Source organism: Meleagris gallopavo, chromosome 1 (genome assembly GCF_905368555.1).
Source record: "Meleagris gallopavo chromosome 1, MGAL_WU_HG_1.1, whole genome shotgun sequence".
Taxonomy (NCBI): Eukaryota; Metazoa; Chordata; class Aves; order Galliformes; family Phasianidae; genus Meleagris; species Meleagris gallopavo.
Window position 1 is genome coordinate 115954509 of NC_139404.1, and position 18031 is coordinate 115972539.

The 18031-nt window shown below is 38.5% G+C and overlaps 1 protein-coding gene across 2 annotated transcripts in view; it reads right to left on the reverse strand.

Annotated features, from left to right (window-relative positions):
- The window catches only part of POLA1 (DNA polymerase alpha 1, catalytic subunit), a 191101-nt gene that overhangs the window by 119178 nt on the left and 53892 nt on the right, over window positions 1–18031 (reverse strand). The gene's annotated exons all lie outside the window — the stretch shown is intronic.

An 18031-nucleotide genomic window follows, 5' to 3' on the forward strand; every position in this document is an offset into this window, starting at 1 on the left:
CAGTCACCTTGATACTCCTATTACATGACTAAATTCTCATCTGACCTTATATTAATGCTATTATTAACTCCCCTAAAACAAGATTAAAACAAATCTCAAAATTGCACATGCGTACACATTCTACAATTAAAAACAAAAACAAAAAACAAACAAAAAAAAAACCAACATACAAACCCACAAAAAAAAATTGAATCAAATGCTCAAGTAAAATCTCATCAGGAGGAGCCAGAATTAATGTTCTTTCAATAATTTAGGTCAATCATCTTCTGCATATGTTTCATCTCAGCTCTTGCTATTGTTGAGGCTTTTCTCCAAAAAAAGGTTCTAACTTATTTTATTCAGTATCACCTGGATGGAGTCTGCTTTCCAAGAATGTACTCTAAAGGTTAATTACTGTCCAGTGATCTCAAAATAGATAATCAAAAGGCAAACTCTTTGGGGAAAACTGAACTGGGACTAGAAGATGGGATGCAGATGTTAAATCAGTGGGTAAACCTGTGTGTTAACCAGGGTTGGCTCCTTGGCCAGGAGTACATTCTATGTTCCCCCAATTCCTCTGAATTTAAAAATAGCTATAGAGACCTCATACAAGTAGGCTGCTGTCTCAATATCTAATACTCCACATAGTGAAGAGAGGTAGAAAAGTTTATCATTTGAAGCAAGAGACATTGCTGTAGTGTAGACATGACCAAGCAAATCAGCATCATGAAAAGTGTAGCTGCAGCAGCAAGGGCTTGGTAAAGTTTGCACAGCTACATGAGAGGCTTGGCAAGTGTTTAAATGCCTGGTGTATTCTGTGCTTTGCTCTCTTGCAGATGAACTTTTACATGTATCCAGGTTGGCTTGTTTAAACATGGTCCAGGTTTGTTTACTCTGTACCCTAGTTGCATCAGTGTAGTTAAACCATTCTGGTTAACCAATTACAGCAAAATCAGCCTCATGAACTGGATGCAAAAGTTGCACTTTCACTACATTCTTCAACTACATTACCTTCAACTGCACTCTCTATTTTTTCCACTTCCAAACTTCATCACCTTGCCCCACGTACTGTAGGCTCTACTCTAGAAAATCCCAGTGCCAGTCTCTCATTATTTTAATTCCTATGCTTCCTTTCTTCATCTTTCCACCCTTTCCCAGTTTCCAGTACTTAGTTCACCCATTTCACTCTATGACCATTCTCTTTCTTCCTTTTCATGAAACCTGTTCTCCTCCTCCCTCCAACATCTGGTCCATTCCTTCAGTCACCTGGCCACATTTACACCATATTCTCAATTTTGCCAGGCTGCAGGTGCTCTGGCACATAGTTCCAGGCTGTGCTTGGATCCCTGGCTCCCATCCTTACCTTCCTCACTCAGTATAATCATCAGAAGTTTTTCAATTATTCCTGTTAACAGTCCTCTTTACAGATCCTGTTTAAGTAACTTAATTTCCTTTTATAACAAGTTCACTAGTCCAGATGACAAAGGAAAGACATTTCACGTTATCTTTTGGGAAACCTTTCAATACTGTTTCTCACAGTATCCTTGTGGGCAAAATGTCCAGCACACAACTAGATAAAAACATAATCGCAACATGTGAGTAACTGGCTCAGGCCTGAAGAGTTATAGTGAATCAGGGTTAAGTCAGGCTGGTGGCTAGTCACTAGCAGGGTATCCCAGGGCTCCATTTTAGAGCCAATTCTTTTTAATATTTTCATAAATGATTTGGATGAAGGACTAGAAGACGTTTTGAGATGTTTTGTTAGGGTGGAGGGGCCTTTAAGAGAGATCTAGACAAGTTAAGAGTGCTGGGCAATCACCAACTGCATGAAACTGGTCAAGGTTAGGGGCAGTTAAGTAACAGGACAGGGGAAATGGCTTTAAACTGGAAGAGGGTAGATTTAGATTAGATATTAGGACGAAATTCTTTACTGTGAAGGTGGTGAGGCACTGGAACAGGTTGCCCAGCAGTGCTGTGGATGCATCCTCCCTGGAGGCATTCAAGGCCAGGCTGGCTAGGACTGCAACCTGTTCTAGAGGGAGGTGTCCCTGTCCATAGTTGGAACTAGATAATCTTAAAGGTTCCTTCCAAAACATTCTGTGATACGATTCCATAAGTTTAACAAGAGTAAGTGCCAGATTCTACACCAGGGAAGGGGCAACTCTGTCTACGCATGCCAACAGGAGATGAGATGCTGGAAAACAGCATGGCTGAAAGAGATTTGGAGATCTTAGTCAAGAGCAAGTTGATCATGAGCGTGTCCAGGCAGCCGTTAGAGAGGATGACTTTAAACCATTTGTTAAAGTCAAGATAAACTTGAGGCTATTAGGACAGCCTGAACAATTTGGTGCTGTAGCTTTAAAGACAGTCAAGCAATGCACCATTTTTATCAGATTATATTAAATTTAATAACTCAGTTAAACTTTGGTGGTTGTTTTGTGTTTTTTGTTTGTTTGTTTGTTTTACCATGCATTAAATTGCAATACTCCTTCATCACATTTGCCAAAGAAACATACTTAAAATTCAAGAAGTCTGAGACAGAGAGGCAAGCTGTAGGAATCAGCAGGGATGAGAAAGGTAAAAGGACAAACAGGGTAGAGCTGGCCATGTTCACGGGGAATAAGACTGTCTTCTGGGAAATCCCATATCCTGCTGCCAGACAACAATTCTGAAATAAAGGCATCCATCTATACTTTGCAGTACACAAGCAGGATAAGAACCTTGGCATTCCTTCAATATTAATATCAAGTGTCTTTACTATTGCTGAATCTTGAAACCATCATAATGATTGAAACTAGAAAGTATGATGTTCCACTGTGCTTTTTCAGGTTGCATTAAATTATGCACCACACTGAAGCTATTCTCACTGACAATGACATTCTTACTTTCGTAAGACTTAGCTTTGTAAACTTAATATTTTCCTTCAGTGTTGTTTGTTGATACACATTTTCCAGCCGCTTTCTTCCTCAAAGAAGAAATTTCTGCACATAAGGATGGAGTAACTTTTCCAAAGTTACAAAGGCATGGATCTAAGCACATATAATATGCCATACTCCTCTTCAAGGAACCTAAGGAAAGGTTAGGCTTCAAGCCACAATATAACCTGACAACTGCCACACAATGAATGCCCTTAAAGGGGTTACTTCCCAAGCACATACGGTTACCTATGAATTTATACTCTCTGAGTCAAGTTCAAAACATCCAGTTGGTTTAGAGACCATCCACTGATGCTACAAATTTGGTACTCGGATAACATGATGCTTGAACTCTGCTGAAGTCTCAGACTGCAAAAAGCTGAGTTGGCCTCAATCTTCTACGTAGACAAAGAAGAACAGAGAAATGAAGAACAGCAGAACAAGGAGTCTTAATGGCAGATTCTCTCTGTGCTGTATGTACTCAGGTGTGTACAATTCCATTTTACTTAAAATCGTTAAAAAAGTATTCTACTCATTCCTTTCCTAAAAAAAGTGATTCAGATGGTACTGTCCCACTACTTTTACATGAAATTTCAATTTTTTTCTAACGTCATGGCATCAACCTTCATATACAGTCATTAGCATTCTAGCTTACTCAAACTCCCCTCTTCTGTAACTTAATAGATGACTCCTACAGAAAAAGGCTCTATCTTTTCCTGAGTACTCCAAAGGGGAAACAGGAGTCCCTGAAGCAGAATTAAATACATTGGACAGAGACGTGAAGAGACTACATATAAAAAGAAAGGCCTACCATTTTTTGCCCTCAATAATTTCTGGCAATTTCTATTTCATTCTCTGAAATAATGCTATCTATAAAAACAGAAAGATAATATTTTTTTAAATAGAATTATCTTCAACTCAAAAAAAAAGCTTTGGCTGTGCAAAGACCATTTCTGAATTGTCTCTGAGAACAGAGAGGATGTAGGTTGTAGGTAATTACAAGAGGGTCACAGACAAGTTAGCTTCATCAAGTGATTGGCATATGTTAGTGCTACCCATTCTGACAGAAGATCACTTGTAAGTGCCAACAGCTACAAAACAGAAGGTTATAAAGACTTGCTAAAATTCATTAATAAGGCAGTCAGTAGTTATCTGATTTCACAGCAACACCTGCATATTTATCTTCTCATTACCAATTGGATGATGGAATTTTTTTCAAGCACATTTCAAAAATCTGCCAACTTCAAGTATAAAAAAAATAAACTTTGTGCTTAATTTTTCCCTTAACAAAGTACAGCTGTTGAGAATAATTGTTCAAGATCTTACCCTGTAATGTCAACTGCAGCAGAACAAAGAGTATTTAATTAGCAAATCTATCCAGTAATTCAACACCTATTATATAAAATGCCTTCGTGATTTTATTCAGGATAATTTGCTAAGAGGGTTATTACTGACATTCAGATGAAATTTAAAATTCCTACGCAAGTCGAGTCATAATAGCAGTAATGATCCCCCCAATCAGGAGATACTGTGTCACACAAGGTTCTTTTGCAATGCAGCAGCCGATTTCCTGACTTCTTAATTCCTGGGCTCGGCTCAGTGAGAGCCCTTCACACCAATATTTCAGTCAGCAATACATCCTTAATGGGACTCTATTAAAATACCTAGAATAAAAATGACTTCTTTTTTTTTGTTAAGAAGAATGACAGCACTGCTATCATATCAATCATTAGCAGTTTCTCAGAAATGCGCAGCAAAGGAAGGGAGGCTTACAGTGAGGCTGGGAAGACAGAAGAAAGGAGGAAGAAAATAGGAAAATTGTTACTCGTTAGTTTCCTTTTGCAAATAATATTGCGCCGCTCATGAGAGCTGGATTGTCTCCTATTGCAGGCAATCCAAGTAGGAAGAATTAATTGCCTGGCAACCCATCTGTACAGCCATGCCCCCTCCCCCCCAACAAACATATACTTCTAAAAACCTGTGAACTCCTGCGCACAGTGAACAGCTGTGAGATTCTAGTTTAACTTTTTACTTGCAAAAGCGAGACTAGCAACACACGCACGCTCTCGCCCATGAAATGTGAGTCGACAAACTGAAACGTTATAATTGCAGACCATAAATCAAAGTGCAAAATTCTGTCCTAATTTGACTCCCAACTTACTAATTACTTAATTAAATGGGAACGTGATTTAAGAAAGGGAATGATTAAGAAAAATACAAATATACCAAGAACAGTTTTTTTCCGTTACCTCAAGTATCTTTTGACATACCTATTTCAAAGCCACTAAAGAGCATCTTCCAACAAGAGGATTCTGGTGTGAAAACAAGCTAACATTTCTAGCTGAGTTAAAAAGCAATGGGACAGGGCACAAAGCTAGCATACAAAGCAAAGACCTCTGCCGAACACATACAAATTCTCTGCAGACTCCTGGGATCAAAGACATGAAGGAATGGAAAGGGAGACTTATGTCAGGTTGAAGAGACTTAGCAGAGTGATTTCAAAAATAATGCATCAAAGGTGTATCAAGAGAAAGAAAAATCATTTCTGCCTTTGAAAAACTCTAATGGCCTTGACAAAAACTACATTTTTGAACACTATCCAGTGGATATCCTACTATATGCCTGTTTTTTGCTAGCTTGGGTGTTCACTTGTCTAACTGAACAGTAATATTTCTGATTTGAGCTTTAACAATTCCTCTTAGCTATTCCCTCCCATGATGAAGAGGAACAGACAGAAAGAACTGTCGTCACTACATATCACCATAATTAATCCACATAAGCACTTACAACCTTTTCACTAGCTTTGCTACTATTTTGTGCTAAGTAATCTCTAAACCCTGGCTGCAGAATACTGCAAGATGGCTTCTTTAGGGAGGATCTTCCAAAAAAGATTTCTCCCCCTCAATAAAAAAACACACTTACCATGAGAAGTGAAACAAGATAGAGACCTTGTTTGCTACAAATAATGAAGCAGCTCCGTAAAGTTTTCATCAAACAATGGATTTGATTTAGAAAAGTTTGAGTGACTCAATCCAAAGAGTTAATCAACATGTTTGCTTCAAAGAATTTGTATTACATATTTGCTTTACTCAAACAAAGCATTCACAGTTTTATTTCCAAAAAAAATATAAGTTCCCAGGGAATATCAACAGCATCAGAAATATACCACACCATGCAGCCAAACTTTCCCTCCTGGGTATCATCCCCGGAGGCATTCAAGGCCAGGCTGGATGTGGCTCTGGGCAGCCTGGTCTGCTGGTTGGCGACCCTGCACATAGCAGGGGCGTTGAAACTAGATGGTCATTGTGGTCCTTTTCAACCCAGGCCATTCTATGACTTTTTCAGAGAAACTGAAATCACCTGCCCATAGTCTACTCAACAAAGCTGACAGACATCACAACAACAATGCTAGATGGCGTGCATAAAATCAAAATTGGGCGGTGCACCAAAACCAAAGGGAGATTGGTTCCAAGACACAAAGCAACACACACAAAAATCCAGCGACACGTTTACATGACAACAAAAGTTAGGGTCTTCTGCCTCACAAACAACAGAAAATGCACAAAGAGGCAGCATTAGAAATGTTCTGAACACAACAAAAATCATGCGTATGTTTGTCACATTTTGACAAGGAAAGCAAAGATGACAGTAAAACACTGAAGAGGATGATGTGAATCAAATTACAACTTGAAGACAATGTTCCCTTGGTACCAGAAACAATTATATCTTTAAAATTCTACAATACCTCCGCTTTGAGTACTTGTGATGAGCTTTGATAAGAAAACAGGAAAAAAAGAATTAATTCTTTATTAAGTTGTACCATTATTAGTCATTCTGCACAACATGTAACAAATTATGCTACTCTGCAGCAAATTTTGGCTATTTTGGAAATAAATGTTTTGATACTAGGATGGAAAATAAACACAGAAACACACTCTTACATCTTTGGACAAAGTTACAAAAACCCCACACACCACTCCCCTCAAACATCTCCTGTGTAGGAAATTCATTTAAAATCCTGCAAAAGAAGAAATGAAATGCTTAATAACAAAGTTGAACACATGACTGAAAAGAAACTGATTCAGTTCTTACCCCACTTTTGTGTTCTCAGAAGTATTAAGAACACAAAATCAGAATGGATGACAAGATCTTAAAGGCATATGTATGGCATGAGCATTTCTTAACTCTGAGTCTGGTAATGCTTGTTCCAGAGAAACCACATTACAGAACCAGCAGCAGTTCCCAGTAAAAGCACCAGGGCTCACAGTCCACCCCCTGAATTATTTTCTTCCTGAGCTACTCATTCAAAACAGAAAACCCAAAATGGATGAAAAAGCAAGGAAGGTTTTTTTCCCCAACTATTTTAGTCTATTCAAAAAAACAAGATCTGCAATACATAAAGCCCCTTGAAGAACATGGTACTCAAACCAATTTTAGTTCATTAACTCTCCTGAATAATTTTTTATTTAAATCCATTAAATACATCTATGCTTGATGAACACTTTGTACTTAACTGTAAGATGTAAGAAAACCTTTTGTGCATTTCAAGTACATTGCACCTACATCAAAAGCTAGGTTTATCACAAACCTAGAAGTAAAATCACATCTAATAAACAGAAATATATCAAGCATCATTTATTATTTCCTAATAAAATTAAAATGTGTGTTAAGGTGTTGTTCAATATTTAAATGAATACAGACAAGTATATTCTCCTCAGAAGAAAAAAAGTAGCATTTACTTTACTGAAATGAACATTTAGACAGGAAGGCTTTATTTTGGATTGTTTCTGAAACAATGAGCATTATTAAAATAAAAAAGGTTTTTACTGAAAAAATATGGCCTTTTCCTTAAAGAATTGTAGACAATTCTACGGTAAGTATACAGAACTGAGCAATGTCTGACACAGGTATATTCACTTAAAACAATCTTGAAATGTTATCAAAATTGAGAGGACATGCAAGCCTTGCTAACAAATATTGCGTTTGAATATTATGTCCATCAAAAAATTGTTGCTTGAAGTGCTTTAAAACTAAACTGTTCTTTCATCATGACTAAGTGGTCTTCTATCAAAACAAGATCTATTTAAATTCAGAGATGTATTTTAGCCTCTAATTACCCACCAAAAAAAGTTCTTATACCTAATTTCTTAAATGTCACGCAATATTTTCAAACAGCATGTAATTTTGTTTCATTAAACTAGATGTATTTAGACAACATGACAGTTGTTTACGTAAAATTAAACAATACTAATTCATCTTTCATGTTTGTACAGCTAGTGCTGGCAGCAAGGCTTCAGTTTTTATGATCACAGAACCCTGTTTGAGGGATCAAGAATCAGTTGGGCAATGCAGGATTCATCTGACTACACAGGGCAAATTGATCTTTGTCAACTGGCTGCCCAAGCTGATAAGAAAGGCATTAATTTGGATTGATGGAGGTTGAAGCACATGATCAACTACTAAGGAAGTGGAAGACTAAGATGGGAAGGGTGGGTATAGCACAGGGATAGGTACCTGGTTCTATATTGTGCAGTAGCTGTGTTAGTGATATAGATGATGGTGCAGAGTGCACCCTCAGCAGGCCTGCAGGCAGTGCAAAACGAGGAGTGTCAGAGATACTAGATGGTAAGCTCCTGTGCAGAGGGACCCCAACAGGCTGGAGATACCTCACGGCCTACAGGAAGCTCACAAAGTTCAGCAGAGGGAAATGGCAAGTCCTTCCCCAGGGGAGGAAGAACCCAACGGACTCTGGGACTGACCAGCAGGAAAGCAGCTTTGTGGAGAAAGACCTGGTCATCCTAGCAGATGCTGTGCTGTCCACAGTCCAGTGATGTAACCTAGTGGCAAAAAAGGCCTGGGGAATCCTGGGCTGAATAAGGCAGCGTTGGCAGCAGGTGATTCTCTCCCTTCACTTGGTACTGGTGAGACACACGAGGAGTGTTGTGTTCTGCTGAGCTCCCTGATACAATAAAGATGCACATATACCGCATCAAGTCCAGCACAGGAGCACAAAGATAATTATGGAAACAAGAACATTCTGAAAGCCTCCAAAATAATCCACTACAGATCTAAGACTCTCTGATTAAGGAAGCAGAAGTTCCTGCACATTCAGCTTTCTAACTCTACTGGGATGTTTAGTTTTGCACTGAGCTACTCAAACCTAAAAGACAAGAGAACAATCAGGTATATACAAATTGCTAGTGATCATAATTGCTCCTAAAACACAAAGTATGTGCTAAAAGCAAGTTCTTTTAGGATTGCTCAATCAGGCAAAAAAAAAAAAAAAAAAAAAAAAAGAGAATCTACTATAAGATGAATCTTGTTGCATCAATGAAGTAACTGAACAAGACTTTTGTCATGCAGAAGCATATACACAAAGCAATGGAAAAACTGTTATTTGAAGAAAGGAAACCTCAGTCTTTTGACAGAGCCATCTTTCCTTGTTAAGATAGATAACTGAAAGAAATGCAATAAGGCTTATTTCAATTCCAAAGAATAATGAAGCCTGCATGAATTCAGCACTTGTAGTAACAAATGAAGATTTTACCAAGGTACCTATGCAGGACTAATTAATTATAACAGCTTAAGTCTCAGAAACTCACAATCACATTAGGTATTGATCAAAGTAATGAAAAGATAGGAGTAGGGCAGGTACCACACCCAGTACCTTTGCCTTTGGCAGCTCTTAACTGTCTTCTTCGATGATATCAAGGAATGAAATTAGTTTTCATCTCTGTGTGGGACACTTAACCTATTCTGCTTCAGGCAGGACCTAGTGATTCTTCCAAGGATGTGAAAAGACAGCAAGGAGCATGCATGGTTAATAGCATGAAGTCTCAATCAGATTTCCTATTTGTTCAGAGTGACCTCTGCACAGCACTTGATGAAGCAGATCTGGATACAGACAGAAAGAGTTTCTAAGAGTGCCCACCAGAGTCAGCCACAGTCTTTTCAGATCATCTCTTCAAAACGAGCTTCCTGAATTCTCTATGTCTGCCTGACCTAAAGAAATGAAGATGAAGCTCCTGACGACATAAAAGACCTCCCAGAAACAAGTAAGTATATACAAAGCACGTCAGAAATAAGATCTACAGGGCTGACTGATGATTCTAAGACACACAGCTAATTTCTGTCATGCATTGATACCTCCATGTAGACAAAAAAGTAACAAAACAATAATTTTAAAAGCTTAAGGCTTTTAAATATATACATATTTTTTACCTTACTACAAAAGAAAATTACCAGTTAACAATCCTAAATAGCCTGTTAAAAAAGAAAAAATAAGGCTTGCTACTGTAAATCAGCAAGAGGAACTATAGACGGTACTGGGGCAACTTCATCTTCCAGGCTTTTCCTGTAAGGAGGTGCAGGAAATTAAAAAACAAAGCAATTGATGCCAATGGAAATTACTCCCCATTCACATATCCACAAGAGCATACAAGTTATAATGAACACTTAAAGGAGTTACATACAGATTCATGTTCAATGTCACTGGGACTTCCACAGAAACACGTCTACAATTTCATGAACATACTACACATATACTAAGAAAAGTTCAGCCTTATGCAAAAGGATTCCTGGAAGGGATCACCTTCTTTTCAGTCTTCAATATTTTAGCAGTTAATGGTCAATTGGTTAAATACCAAAACAGCAATTTAAAGCATTTTTAAATACCATTTGTCTGCTCAATATCCTGTCACATAACAGAGGACACCGGCACTGTTTTTAGAGCCAGAAATAAGTCAGAGGTATATGAAAGCATTCAATTTAATTTTTCAAGAACTTAATGAAAATAGATGACAGTTTCAGAAGTTACTTTCATGTACTGGTCTGTCATTAAGCACTCCACGTACAGTCCATTTCAGTATTTAGAGATTCCAGATTAGTAACAGTATGGCTTTGTTACTGATGGAACCAAGTTGTTAAAATATCATTATACTATACCACAGGATACAGATTTGTTTGTTTGTAGTAAAGAGAATGGTAATATTAAGATTAGAAAAACAAGCAAATGTATTAAACTGACAACATGACCCTCTTGGAACTCAAGCCAAAAACTAACTTTCAGCCACATATCAGATTAAAGTAGTAGAGTTTTACCACTCACACAATCCACATAATTCACCTAAAATGGCATTACTCAACAGGAATACATTTCTATTCTAGGGATGGAAAAACCTTAATTATAAATGCAACTAAAGCATACTACCCTCCATAAATCCATTACTGCAAGAGAAGCATGCTGATTATTTTTAAATCCTTAATTTGTCATTTAGACCTACTGTTATCTCATTTGTAAAGAATTCAAAACACATTTGCACAAAACTGGCTTTCTAAAACATTAACTGTGTTTATAAATCTCTCGCTTATTTCCCTACAGTTTGACAGGATTGATTTTGTGCTACATACTTTAACTCAATCAATCTTTGACTTTGAAAATTTTCATTTAAATTCTTCATCCCACAAATTCAGTTAAAGAAAGAACATCACAACCTAAAGGTTTTGTTTAATCTAAAAACATACGTAACAAGCTTTCCTATTTCTTATTACTTTGAATCATTAATAAAAAATCTCAGCTTTCACTCATATGCCAATGAAGCCTTCTTTCAAAGCTCTCTCTTGCTTTCACTCTTCAGTTTAAACAGAAGGCACCAGTACTAATTTACATTATTGTCACACCAGTCATTCAATATCCTCATTAGAATTATATCTGAAATGAGGCCTGCAGGGCCTTGAGAAAAGTTTCAGTGCCAACATCATAATCCAAACACAAGCCCTGGTCAACAGCGGCTTAATTTTGTCCACTGCTATTACAGACACAAGCACTGCTAAGCTGTTTTGTAATGCCTTTAGATTACAGCAGGTGGCTAAAAAACAAAAACAACATCAATTAAAAAAAAAGAAAAAGAAAAGAAAAAGAAAGCATAAGGAATCACAGAATCATAGAACTCCTTGAGTTGGAAGGGAATCCTATATTTCACTAGTCCAACTCCTCTGCTTCAAACAGGGACCTACAGATAGATAAGGACACAATATCAGAACAGAAATACATGTATGAGTTTTCTAGCATTCCAAGATCTGATTTGAACTAAAACAAGAACAAACGATCATCTTACCATCAAAACAAATAACCACTCAAAAAAGCCCTACATATTTTCCGTAAAGAGCAGAGGAATATCAAGTACTCATAAAAAAAAAACACAAGCACTAGATTTTTTTTACTAATTCAAAAATATATCTGCTGTCTAGAAAAAAACCTGCTTACCAGCTTTGATGACACGGAAGAGATGCTGCTGCTTTCTGACATAGATAGCACTAATTTTTGTATAATTCAATTAGCTGCAAAACAAGAGATCTGAAAGGGTTTTCCCAGGAAATACACACTCAATGCGGCTGACAGAAGACCTTCTCCTTCATAACTCATGCTCTTTTCTGATGTAGTATATACTTAAAAACTTCATATTTATTAGCCTAGATATTTAGAATCATAGAATGGCACGGGTTGGAAGGGTCCTCAAAGTTCACCTAGTTCCAACCGCCTGCCATAGGCAGGGCTGCCAACTGCTAGATCAAGCACACCAGATCAGGCTACCCTGGACCCCATCCAACCTAGACTTTAAAACCCTCCAGGGATGAGTCATCCACAACCTCTCTGGGCAGCCTGTGCCAGTGCCTGACTGCCTTCTCTGTGGAAAAACTCTCCTGACATCTAATCTAAATCTTCCCTCCATTATTTTGAAACCATTCCCCCTTGTCCCGTGACTATTTTCCCATGTAAAAAGTTGATTGTCTTCATGTTTATAATCTCTCTTCTAATACTGGAAGGCTGTAGTGAGGTGTCCTCAGAACCTTCTCAACCATATTTCTCAATTATTTATTTCAACCATACATAGCAAAGCGTTTACAGAAAGACAATACTTTCGTATTCAAAGTCAAGAACCAACCTCAATATGACGGATTTCAATAAATGTTATCCTAAAACATTTTATAGAATACTGAATTTATTAATTCTTTCTCAAGCTTATGACCCTATGATACTGACAGCTACGATCTTAAGGAAAAAAAAAAAAAGCTGAAGTGAATCTTGACAGCTCATCAGTTCATCTACTAGCCCATTACCATTCAGTTATTCATATCAACTACATATAACAATACGTCTATAATGGATCAGATGTGCCATCCACCTGAACTACTGCAGTTTTTCTATTTCAGTTTTCCCTTTTCATGTACAGTTGCTCTGCTACAATCCATCACATAAGAAAACTGTCACAAAGCCGAAATATGGCAAATTCAAAGTATTTGAATATTTATTTGATTAAAGTATAGAAGATTATCCTTATTCGGTTAAAGTACAGAAGATTATCCAGTAGATGAGAAAGGTAATTAACATCTAATTTCAAGCTTTTCAAATGAGCCTCCCCAACAACACTGGAAGAGTTCTACACTAAATAAGTTTCTCATTTTCATTCAAAAAGGCACACCTGGCAGACCAACAGTAATGGTATGAAAGAGAAAACAGAAGACAAAGAAGTATTCAAATCAAGGAAAAAAACATGTTCCACACTCTTCCACGTGTGCTTGCAGTCATCATCAACCAAGCAACATCTGAATAAACGAGGTATGCACATCCTGCCAGAGGTAATTTAACAGGTTAGATAGAAAAGATATTTAAATTTCTCAGAAGTCAAGCAATAAAAACAACCTACAAAGCCTAGTAGCACATAGACTTCTAGACTGACTTTCGAGATGGATTTGTTGACGACACTGGTGGCTGAATTTCCAAGCTTAAAACATCAGGCATATAGTTCTGTGCAACAGCAGAACAAAATCCCCAATTTACAATGGCCTCATCTTCAACCAGTTTATCTGCTTAGAGTGTCAATTCCCCAGCACTGCCATAACATGTACGCTGCTGGGACTTCCACAAATTATTTTGTATGTTTTGAGCATACATCTGCTATTTCTGGTACTAAACATTATTATTTCCCATATATTCCACATATCATTTTTTCCTCAAAGCTTTTCACCATGCTTTAGTGGACACCCTAAGCAAAAAAGGAAAACAGACCTCAAGAATCCAAGGACATAAGCTCTCCAAACATCTTGGTAATATAAGAAAATTGTTCAAACATTAGAAGAAAATATCCAAATGTTGCTACTAAAAATATATATGCATATATATACATGATAAGAATAGTAAAGGTACCGGCTAGAAGGAAATCTTCAGAACTTGGTAAACTAACATAGAATAAAAGTCAAGTTTGAGGCTCATGTCAGAGTCAAGCCCATTTAAAAGGCAATAATCTGTAGAAACACTAAAAACAAAGTATTTTTTTTCCTTCACAGCCTGACATTTCACAAAAAAAATGCTTCTGATCTTAATAGCAAGCTACAGATGAGAGACTTATAAGGCAGACATCTTCCATACTGATGCCTCCCTAAGAAACAGTGGAAGTAGCTATATCCGAAACCATAGCTGTTCCAGGAATCCAAATCAGCAGTACCCACTAAAAGCTTGGGAGGAGGAGGTCACAACGTTTTAAGATAAGCTGTCCCCCACCTCCCTCTGCCAAAATAACAGATCTCTCTTGGATCAGAAGCAGCTTCAGAAAAATACTCCAATTGCTGCTCCTGCTGCGGAGACAGGAATTTATGATGGGCTATGGGAAGCACCCCACTGGCCTCAACCCTGAAACACGGATGAGGACTGCATCATAAAGGCCTTACACACTGTGAGGGATTGCCAAGTATACCATAAAACAAGAACACCAAATTACAATCCTAATCTTGCTTCTGAGCCCTGTATTTTCAGCCCTTAGCATAGATTTGCCCCCCACAAAAAGTATTAAGTTTCAGAAGAGGTCCACTGATTGATTCCTAATCTAACTGATTTGTAAGGCTAGTTAAGACATGGCCAAACTGTGTCCATGTCTTACTTAACATCAGTGTTCAAGCAAGTTTCACAGAATCTGATTACAATTGACTAAAAGTATCTTCCTTCAGTAATCACTTAGAATGAATTTTACATTAGCAGGATCAAGCACACGTCAGGCCTCAGTGGAAATGAAAAGGGCTTATAGTAATAGGATTTATAAATCCACCACATTAGGTTAATGGCTAAATGATTTACATGTAACTTTTCCCCCACCTCCTCCTCCTCACCCTTTAATGAAAAAAGAAGTAAAAAAAAAAATCCTATATTTGGCACTTTTAACTGTGAGTTCCAAGGCAAAAACAGACATTCATGTACTTCTTTTTAATTAGCTGAAAATTAAAAGCCATGAGTGACTCTTCATTAACTCTTTCAGAGCAAGAATAATCAATTCAATTTTTATAAAGCCAGAATGCTTGAAGACCCTTATGACCTATTTCAAATAAACACAATGAGCCATCTATGCACGCATAATGAAGCTGAAATGGTTTGAACCAATAAATATGCAACTGATAAAAATGAGATCCTTATTCTTCATAAATTGGCAGTAATGGAGTTCTTCATATGAATATTTTCAATCGCAGAGACGATTCTAAAAGCCCTTGCTCCTTCTCAGCCAGCAATTCAATCCAACTGTTAGTAGCAGTTACTAATGACACGGGAATACAGATGGCTTAGAGCCAGCACTCCCTCTCTGCAAGCATTGGAATGTCCTACACCATGTGGTAAACCAGGTGCTTTGTTTTGTTCGTTTGGCAGCAGAGGCTCTCATTTTCTGGAAATCTGAAAGGAAAGTCATTCAGCTGAGCCCCTGCAGCAGCAGTCACTTTCATCTGCTGCCTTCTCTGGGGAGAGGCAGGGAAAGGGCCTACCTGGCTCCCACTCGTCTCCAGAATGGGTGCCAGGTCAGGAAGGAAGGGTGAAAGCTCAAACTACACACACACCACCCTTACATTCACCAAAATTAATTAAAAATTGTCAGGTAAAAAGGTCAGCACTTCTCAATTATACGTTGCTTTTCATTTTCAGGTCACTGTACAGACATTAATAAATGAATCCAACACCATATGCTTAAAAATAGCTCATCAAACATCCACCCGTTGTCACAGGCATAGCTACATTAGCACCACCTCACTTTCTTTCCATGGCAGCAGCAAGCCAGACATCTGCTGGAGCAGAGCCCCTGCCCTGCTCTCCCCTCTTGACAGCCCTGGACATTGTGCCCCTCAGGTCGGCTCACCACAAAGGCTGGGCTTACACCTGCCAGCTCCTCTTGGGAAACGCGTTATCTGCGGCCAGCTCAGGCCCAGCAGCCTGACAATAGCCAGGAGGAGCCAGTCGCTCCCCAGTCCGGCCGGGTATCAGGTTCACATTCCTTCCCCACAAACACTTGTCCCGCGTCACACAAAAGAGTGACCAACAAACCTGATACAGGGTCGTTAAATTCAGACACTGAGGCACCACACAATGACCTTTAGAAGAACGATATTAACAGGTGGCTGGTGTCTAAAACAAATCATTATAGTACACCCTAGCAGCATGGAAACACATTGTCTTGTCATCGGCAATTGAATAAGCCCCAAGTAATGCTACCAGAATACAATTTTCACACTTGGGAGCTATTTTTCTTCTCCAGAAAACATCTCTGTTCGTGGAGCACAGGTGAGGAGCCGCAATGTTCAAATAGAAGGTATCTCATATGAAAATTTCCCGAGGGAATACGATGTTTCCACCTCTGAGCTCAAAGAATCCTGCTATCCACTCACAGATCACACAGGAGTTCTTCAAGATCGAATTCAAGTGTTGCCTGCTAATTTACCCCTCTTGAAAGTAGTCCACCGAAAACACATCCCTACTTCAATTATAAACAAAGAAATGGGTAATATAGCAGTTCCTAAGCAAAGTTCTTCAAAACCTGGATGAGAAAGAAGGCTACAAGCAATCAAATTAATTGCCCTCGCTCACTAATTAGTTTTCCCAACATCAATCATCTCAAGTTAGCAAGTTTTCATCAACTTTTAACCCCGAGACAAGTCACTGCTTTGACAGGAAGGACAGCTGTGGCAAAAGGCTGCAACGTTTTGGGAAAGGTGGCCATTTCCGACCACGTCCAGAGCTGAACTCTGCCTGGTGGGGGCAAAGAGGGGAGGGGAGCCCATGTTCCTCACCCTGACAGCCCTGCCAGGCCTCCTCGGCAGGGAGTGGAGTAGAGGACCCTGTTGTCCACCCCACACTGCAGCCTGGGCCACGTGTCACAAGCAAGGCAGCGAAAGGGGCCAGGCAGCAGATCGGTTTCCTGTCAGCTGCAGAACGGCAGACACTTAAGCTGCTCAAAGGCTTCTCATTCTTTGCTTTGGAAAGGGAAGAGTAGGTTCAAGGACACTACCAGCCTAATTTATGTTTTACACACAGGCAAAGCTATGATATCATACTTTAAAGCAAGAGGCTAACTGGTAACGTATGGCTTTGGTACTGAAACATGGATGGACGGTGGAAGGCGTTACAAAAATGCTCACAGTGAAATGCATCAGAGACATACATTGCTTGGAGTTTCATATGGCGGTGCAAGCCTTCTCAACTGCCTGCCCCTACAGCCATAAGCCAAAAGTGATAATACCTGTTAATTTGTTAGGGAGCAGCCCACAAGCACCTCAGTCGCAAAGTACATTGCACTCTCAACCTCCTGCATCCAGCTCCTCACTTCAAGCCCATCATTTTAATTCAGGCGATGGCGAGAGCTGAATTATGCGCATCTTTGGGAACATGAAGGCTCCCACCATGATTTATAAGCAACATGATATTGGTTTTCACTCTATCTAGTTGAAAAGTAGTACCAATGACCAACTTTGAAAGTGACTAGAAAGAAAAAGCGGATGCCTTGGCAGTAAAGACATCTAACACTTCAGGAAAAATAAAAATAGGACAGAAAAAGAGCTGTTAAGACAAAAGTTTGTAAGGTAGGTATATCAACAAAAAGCAAAAGCCAGCTGTACAACAAATCTCCAGTCTCCTTATATATGTAAAAGTACCTAAAATCTTCTCAAGTTTTCCTTCCTCAACAAAAAGAAAAAAAATAAACAACAAAAAACACACATTCTTATGCAGTCAGTGTCATCATCTTTTTTTCTTCCAATTAAATAAACATTATATATGCTTTTTATGTTTTCTGAATTTATGGTACATATTCTTTTTAGGTGAGTCACAA